At 43.0% G+C, this 8,939-nt stretch overlaps 1 pseudogene; it reads right to left on the bottom strand.

Moving 5' to 3' along the window:
* Positions 1–5,993: 5,993 nt before the first annotated feature.
* LOC112839625 (glyceraldehyde-3-phosphate dehydrogenase-like) lies at positions 5,994–7,259 on the bottom strand (annotated as a pseudogene).
* Positions 7,260–8,939: the final 1,680 nt, after the last annotated feature.

Below are 8,939 nucleotides of genomic sequence, written 5' to 3'. Positions count from 1 at the left end.
GATAGGCATTCCGTAAATGCTCGCATCGAGGCATTATAACGGATTTCCTCAGCACACACCAACTGAATGGAGACTATTCGGAGAATCCTAGTGTGTGGCAAGACAGTTCAGAGAAAAGGATCCAGGCTTGGCCTCAAAATTTCTGTGAATTATCCATAAATTGGGATATCCATACAAGCAGATCACCAAGCATTGGCTATACATGGAAAAGAGCTTCCCCCATGCATCCAAGATAAAGGCCCCGGTGGGCACGATAATTCCAGGCTGTGGTTTGACACTGAGCACCGGCAATGCTAGCTTTCCCCACAAGCTCAACCATTCAGAGCACAGAAATACCACATTATAACATCCACCCTGTGGCAAAAGTGATTTGAGAGCAGTGCAAACTCCTCCTTTCTTCTCTCCGCCAGCGTCCAGACTGCTAAATATTTGGTGCCAGTGGTTACGGTTGATTCCATTTCCAGAAATGCAATGCAGCTGGAAAATATTTTTTTTTCATAGTGGAAAAAGCCTACACTGTTATGTATCTTTTCAACACTCACAGGAAATTGTTATGATACATATAGAAATTGACTTAAATGCAATGTAAAGCACACGATTTACCAAGCCTCACACAGGAAATAAAGGCCATGTTGCTACTATCAAGTGAACTTACCACATTTCACACTACCGTTTGTGATTACTGGCTATTGTGAAAAGTGGTCCCTTTTCTACAAGTGTGGCTAGGTGATTTTAGAGTTGTTTTGGATATATAAATTTAAGTTTGTTAGTATAAGTCCTTTCAACTCGATTCCTTTAATTATTTTACAAAAAATGAGAAAATAAGCTGACATTGACCTTTAAACTTTTGTTGCTTTCTCTTTTTACTATGCTAAATGAGTGGGCGACCCTAACATTAGGAATTCATTCAAAAGATTTAAATAAATCACACAGAGCTCTATTTCTTTCTTCATCCAGGCTTAAGAAATCGATTTTCAATTTAAATTAACAGCATTTGCAATAAAACCTCCATTTACAGGTACTTACAATGAGTCCTACACTGTGGTAGACATTTTAGCACATTACCTTGAGTAATCCTCACAACAACCCTGTGAAGTAGATATGTTGTTACTGTACAGAGAAACCAAGGCTGGGAGAAGCTAACTCGTCTGCTTAAGGCCATAAAACTAAAAATTGCTAGAACCAGGATCCATCTTTTGATTCCAAGCCAATTCTTTCAGTTGTTCTTTCCAATTCTTCTAGCACTTGGATACCTAACTGAACTTCTCTAAAAGTTGGAACCAACTCTTGTAGAAACTTTATTAAGAGTCACCCTTAACTTGGTCTTTGATTGCGATGATGATATATTATTTTTAACTCCATTAAAGTCTATGACAATGGCTCCAACTCTGGGGAGCTTTTTAATACAGATGTGTAGGCCCCCACTCCAGCCAACTTAATAGAACATCTAGGGTGAGGACCAGGCATCTTTATATACTTTTAAAGTGCTCCAGATGATTCTAATGTGTAGCCAAGATTGAAAACCACAGCTTTAAAATACAATATCATATTGAACCTAGGAAGTCATAGATCGTAAATCACATCCTGATTTCCGAGATGTTAAAATGGGAATAATAGTTGAAAATGATATCAAGACACCAGGAATTGTGGGACCCATCGCAGTTCCAGGGATGTTAAAATATGAACAAATGTACATTTCAGAATCATTAAAAGAGAGTTCGCCACATAAGATGCAGAAAAGTAAGACATGCTCTTGGGCTACTCAATTATATAAAACAAACAAAGTAAAATGACCTCAAAAGTATTTTTTTTTTATATAAGGCCTTGTGGTTTGATTATTTTCTATTTGCACCCAACATTTATTGCTTGTCTCCATAATATAGAAGGTGAGAACCATACAGTACATTATCCCCCAAAAAGTTTGCACTGCCAATCAGCCAGTCAAACACCAGCAGTAGAGGTAGAGGTGAAAGATTATAAGCAGACTCTTTCAACTCAGAGCCCATTTGGGGCGAGAATCCCGAGTGACCGCTCATCCTGCCCCCTCCTCAAGCTCAGGAGACTTGCCTTCAACATTCCCCAGCACCTGCTCCTCCCTCCCTGGTCCCACGATCAGCAACAGATTATTCAGTTTTCTATCTCATACAAACAAATGCGGACAGAGAGTAAGAAAGGAAGGCGGGTTAAATGAGTATTTGCGCTTCTTAATCCATATGTAATAGAATAAGATGGAGTCCTTTAAAATTGCGTTGTAGAATACTAATATCACAGCGAAATTCTCATGATACATGGTTAAGTAAAAAAATTAAAGATGCAAAACAATGAGCAAGACTGGAGAAATTACACAAAATATTACTGCATCAAAATGCTGTGATGACAGACAGTTTTTATTTTCTTTATACTTTATTTTCCAAATTTTTATAGCAAACATATGTTAAAAATCAGAAAGTGTTGGGGCACCTGGGTGGCTCAGTCGGTTAAGTGTCCAGCTCCTGGTTTCAGCTCAGGGCATGATCAAGCCCCACGTTGGGCTCCGTGCTCAGCGCAGAGTCTGCTTGAAAGATTCTCTCTCTCTCTCCCCCTCTCCCTCCCTTTTTGCCCCTCCCCACTTCATGCTTGTGCTCTCTCGTGCTCTCTTTCTCTCAAATAAATGAAATATTTTTTAAAAACTCAGAAAAAGTGTTACACATATATGGAGTAAATGTGGTTATTATACAAATTAGAATACCAACATGGAGAATTCCCAAGAGCCAATATTAAATAGGAAGTAAAAGAGTATAAAATGGTAAATATCATAAAACAAAAAGTCTTTTTATCACGCATTGACAAAAAAGAGTAGTAAAAGGAAAAATACCAAAATATTATTAATTATGTGAGATCACTTTTAGTATCCAATTATTTAATATTATTCTTTATATTCCTAGTTTTTTAATGAGAAAGTATGGCTTTAAATTTTCAAGCATAGGAAAACTATCACATCACATATGGAATTAAGATTTGTCATATTTAATTCAGGTCTCTATTTTTAAGGAATAAAATATGGCTAAAATCTAATCCCTCCTTCATCCTCCCCCCTTTTTTAGAGGTAACCACCATTCTGTGATTAATATTATTTATATGCATGCTGTAGAACTTTTGTTACTTATATATGTATGTATAAACCATATTTACTACCTTTTAATGTGCCAAGCAACATCATATTATACATATCCTTCTGTGGGTTTTTTTCCCTTTAAGGTTTTGCCCTGTTAATATGTAGATCTAATTCACTGACCTTAAATACTGTCCACTATTCCATTATCTGAATCCACCACAATCTATTCATTCCTTTCTTCCACTGTTCCTCAGACTTCAGCGAACGTCAGAATCGCATGGAGGCCCCACAGTGCAATGCTTCCGTGAGTGAGCATGGCTGTGTTCCAGTATAACTTTACCATGGACACTAACACTCAAATTTCATAAAATTTTTACATGATATAAAACATAATGTGTCACAGATATTTTTAAGCTTCTAAAAATGTAAAAACTATTTGCCAGCTAAGCAGAAACAGACAGGTAGCTGGATTTTACCCTGGGGGGCTGCAACTGGTCAAGCCCCCACTCTCGTCAATAGAGGGTTGGATCATTTCTACTTCTTTGCTATTACAAACAATGTTCCTTGAGCATTTATGGGAGAGTCTTAGAGTAAATACTTAGAAGTGAAATAACTGATTCACAGAGGAGAGGCACCTCCCAACTTTACCAGGAATTACCAATTTGCTCTACAAAGTAATAGCACAAAACCTGCCCTCCCCACCAACGATGAGTATGAGTTTCTGTTTTCTTAGATCCTCGAGCATACTGGGTTTGAGCTGGCCTTTTGATGTTTGCCCATCCGGTGGATGTGGAATGGTACCTCACTGCTGTTTTATTTTGCCCTCCCCTGGTCGTTCCTGAGGTTGCCAGCTTTTTAGTTTTGACCATTTGCCTTGACTTTCCTATCTTCACTTTCACGTAGCTCACAATAATAGAAAAGAAGGAGGATGCCAGGTTAATTATTCAGGAGTCGCTTGCTCCAAAGCTCGTCAGTATAATGGAATTTCCTACTCAGGTCCAAAGCAGCAGTTCACTGGTGCTGGAATCACTGACTCTTCCCTTCCCATGCCGTTAGCACACTGGCAAAACTGGAAATTAAGTCTCTCTTAGACTAAACAAGAGAGGTCCCCTGACTTAACAGACTCGTTGACTTCTCTCTCCAACGTTTCAGGGTTATGGTCTCCCAGAAAGTGGTTCCAGGCGTTCCTTTCCCTAAAGCTCACCTCTCCAAGACATGAATAATGCTTTTCTTAGAAATGGCATCCTGTTCTGCTTACTCACAGTCTGCTGTTAGGTCACCCAGGAAATGAGATAATAAAACTACTGAAGTTAATTAAAAACATCTGTGATACTAAAGGAAGCATCTTGAGTTTTTCAAAAAAAATTGGAGCAAATTTTTTCCTACTGTGACATCTAACGAGGCCACCTCCTAAAACCGTGTTCTTCAGTCTGGCTCTTCCATTTCATACCCAACCTGTGCCTCAGGAGTCACGTTGGTTCCTCTTTCCGGCTGTTAGCAGGGTAGTCAGCTTACACTCAACCACATCCCAGCTTCTCTAAACATACACGTTTCTTATATTTCACTCAATTTCCCATTCTGAAACTAGGAAATCAGATTATATCAGTGTATCAAGGAAAGGTGAGGGGACCCAATGAGCTGTGAATCTCTTTGTCTAGAATCCCAAATTACACGTATTAGGTTAACTACAATCAGTCTCAGATCTTGTTGTTTTTTCCTTCTGTTGCCCCCATGTTTTCAACATTGTCTCAAGCTGCTTTCTTAACGGTCACACTTATTCAATGAGAATATCATAAATGAAAGAAACTGAGCTGGAAGTTTTTAGGATCTTCATATCATATCATCATCTAATAACACGACTAGCGCTTATGAGCAGCCTAACTCCAGCTAATTCACTCTCTGAATCTTTAGCTGCCATCCAGTTTGAACATCAAACCCTAGAACCACAGGGTGGGTGTTTTCCTGCTCTGGTGAAATAGTCTTTTCAAGTTTCCCTAAGGGGAAATGTTTTGAGGCTACCCCTGGTAGGCTGCAAGTCTTCAAAAGCCACATTCAAATGACTGCTTTTGTCCCCACTGCTTTGAGCATTCCAAATTTTTTATCACTCAGGGGATCCAGATAGAGCCACTCAAGTTAAATATGGTGGGAAGAGAAAGATTAGACAGGAAATTAGAGAGCTTCTCTAGTCTCCCCAAAATGCTGGCTCTTGGACAGCCTCACCATCCTGTAGCTCAGCAGCAGCGGTACACCTAAGAGCTTCATGGGGAGAGGAGATTCATCCTTTTGTCGATCCACCCAGTTATCCATCAAATGCTCCTACTACTTGCACTCCTCTCGCCAAGCATTCTGTCCCATCTCTACACCTATGGTCTTCACGGGTGTCCTGCTAACACACTACAGTGTCCTTTCGGTAGGCCCACAACACAGACCTGGAGGAGCCACTGTCAAAGCCCTGGCTTACTTGCACCAGTGAAGATTCTTAAGTCACACGTCCTAACTCCAACTGGATGAAGCAAAAGCCTATGGGTAGAACTTTAGAGGTCAAATTATGTCATTAGCATTTGTAAATCTCAACTCACCACTGTGCGGTCTTCATTCTCAGCTTCATCTTAGGGATCCCCAGGATATAGGTCTTTTGCATGGTAAACCAAGCCCCGGTCTCAGAGTTTTTTATCAGGAGACCCAAGACCAGCTCCCTTTCTGTTCCACGACACCTTCAGCCTCACGTGATTCCTCACTTCCCTCAGGCAGAGAAACAGCTATTAGGACAATGGCCAGGAATGAGTCATAGCTCAGGGAGAGGGCTTGGGTTGTAATCTCAACTCTTGTTACTTCTCTGTTGTGTGTTCTTGGACAATTTGTTTTTTGTGGGGTTTTGTTTTGTTTTTGTTTTTTTTTGGCTGGGTACAGTATACTTTATTGATGGTACATGACAAGGTAGGACTCCCCAAGCCCCTCCCCTTCTTCAGGGGGTCTGGGATGGAAACGGTGGAGGTCGGGAGATTCTCAGTGTTTTGCGGGATAAGTTGGGGCAGGGACTCCCCAGCAGCTGAGGGCCTCTCTCTTCCTCTTGCTCTCGCTGGGGCTGGTGGTCCAGGGGGCTCTTACTCCTTGGAGGCCATGTGGACCATAAGGTCCACCACCCGGTTGCTGTAGCCAAATTCATTGTCATACCAGGAAATGAGCTTGACAAAGTGGTCGTTGAGAGCAATGCCAACCCCGGCATCGAAGGTGGAGGAGTGGGTGTCACTGTTGAAGTCGCAGGAGACAACCTGGTCCTCAGTGTACCCCAGGATGCCCTTGAGGGGGCCCTCTGACGCCTGCTTCACCACCTTCTTGATGTCGTCGTATTTGGCAGCTTTCTCCAGGCGGCCAGTCAGATCCACGATGGACACGTTGGGGGTGGGGACAAGGAAGGCCATGCCAGTGAGCTTCCCGTTCAGCTCAGGGATGCCCTTGCCCACAGCCTTGGCAGCACCAGTGGAAGCAGGGATGATGTTCTGGGCAGCCCCTCGGCCGTCGCGCCACAGCTTCCCAGAGGGACCGTCCACGGTCTTCTGGGTGGCAGTGATGGCATGGACAGTGGTCATGAGTCCCTCCACGATGCCGAAGTTGTCATGGATGACCTTGGCCAGAGGAGCCAAGCAGTTGGTGGTGCAGGAGGCATTGCTGACAATCATGAGGGAGTTGTCATACTTCTCATGGTTCACACCCATCACGAACATGGGGGCATCGGCAGAGGGAGCAGGGATGATGACCCTCTTGGCCCCACCCTTCAAGTGAGCCCCAGCCTTCTCCATGGTGGTGAAGACCCCAGTGGACTCCACAACCTACTCAGCACCAGCATCACCCCATTTGATGTTGGCGGGATCTCGCTCCTGGAAGATGGAGATGGACTTTCCATTGATGACAAGCTTCCCGTTCTCAGCCTTGACTGTACCGTGGAATTTGCCATGGGTGGAATCATACTGGAACATGTAGACCATGTAGTTGAGGTCAATGAAGGGATCATTGATGGCGACAATATCCACTTTGCCAGAGTTAAAAGCAGCCCTGGTGACCAGGCGCCCAATACGGCCAAATCCGTTCACTCCGACCTTCACCATCGTGTCTCAGGGACGCGGCTGGCACTGCACCAGAATACGCGGCTGTCTGTCGAACGGGGAGGCGCAGAGAGCCGGACAATTTGTTTTTTTTTTTCTCCCTGGGTCTCAATTTCCTCATCTGTAGAACGTCACAATCTCTGTGAAGCTTTCCCCAAGTGAGTACCCCTCCCCCAGCTGAACTAGTCACTTCCTCCCAAATACTCACAACACACTGTCCTGCATTTACCCTGACACCCCAGATCCTAGCGGAGTAGCTCCTGGAAGGCAGAAATGTCTCTTGTAACCCTAGGCCAGGACACAATGAGTACAGAGTATTTCATTCATTGGTAGGATCAGGAGACCCCTGTAGCTCCCCTAATCTTTGAAATCACATGACTTATCTGGTCATTCTATCCCAATCTGGATTTATCCCTAACTGTCTAGACCAACCCCCTCTGCATCCTTTCCTTCTCTGAAGCAGCGCCCAAAGACCCAATCTCTACCTTTGAGTTTTTCCAGACTAACCTCTTCCCGTCTTCACACCCAATTCAGGTTCCTCTGCGTTACTCACTACATGCCATATGACCCCAGGTAGTCCTTCCCTTTGCTTGTGTGCTTTGAAAATGCCCTCATTGTGACCCAGTCTTGCCAGTCTTTCCATTTTCAAGCCTCCAAGCCTGATTATTGCAGAACCGTCTTGGCTTGCAAGGTGCCAGAAATCAAGGGCTGTCGATCCATCTAGACAGTGCCCCAAGCATATAGCTGTCTCATAAATGCTTTTAGGGATAATGAATGGTAATGACATTCAGATTGATTATGTTATAATATTCTGCAGTGTATGTTCCAGATGAGCACAAGGGTCAATTTAAAAAGTCCAATTCAGGGACTATCAATGGAAGATGGCCACTCACAAATATGGGAGGGGGGCTTATAGTTTGAAAGAACATATTCAATATGATCATATTATTTTATATATCTGGAAAATGTAAAAAAAAAAAAAAAACACACTATTTAAAACACAAACTAGGGGCGCCTGGGTGGCTCAGTTGTTAAGCATCTGCCTTCGGCTCAGGTCATGGTCTCAGGGTCCTGGGGTTAAGGCCCGTGACAGACATCAGGCTCTCTGCTCAGTGGGGAGCCTGCTTCTCCCTCTCCCTCTGCCACTCCCTCCACCACCATTGCCCCTTGGGCTCACCCTTGAGGGCTCTCTCCAATAAATAAAATCTTTTAAAAAATTTTAAAAACATTTAAAACAAACTATAATTTTGATTCATGGGTACTTGACATATTAATCCTTCTTATCTTCACAAGCCTGCCTTTAATCAGATATGGCTCTTGAAGTTCAAGGAGGTTAAGTTACTTCTTCAGGGTCAATCAGGAAACAACAGAGGTAGAATTTGAATTCAGAGCCAGTCTTTATTCTACTACACTGTTTCTCCATGAAAGAGGCAGCAAATATGGCAGCCCCAGACCTTACCTGGTTTTGTACTTTGTCCTTCTCCCTCCCTGATTGATCTAAATGGTAAAGGGCCCTGTAGTATCCTTTGAGATTTCATTAAAACTTGGTCCCACATGATGGGGTGACCAAGACTTTCTAATACTCAGCCAAAAATTCTCTAGGCACCAGAGATCTACTGATACCCAGTCTCACGGAACAAGAACTAACGCCCCATCTCCTTCCTTATGCTGAAGAATCAATGTGCCTTCAGTTTCTTCCCAGGAAAATGAAGCGGATGGATGATCTGGCAGCTCAGCTTGCC

The sequence above is a fragment of the Callorhinus ursinus genome, unplaced genomic scaffold (genome assembly GCF_003265705.2).
Source record: "Callorhinus ursinus isolate GAN/ISIS: 27379988/994484 unplaced genomic scaffold, GSC_fseal_2.0 scaffold23, whole genome shotgun sequence".
Classification (NCBI taxonomy): Eukaryota; Metazoa; Chordata; class Mammalia; order Carnivora; family Otariidae; genus Callorhinus; species Callorhinus ursinus.
The sequence above is the reverse complement of the archived record's forward strand: the minus strand, read 5'-3'. Positions and strand labels throughout refer to the sequence as shown.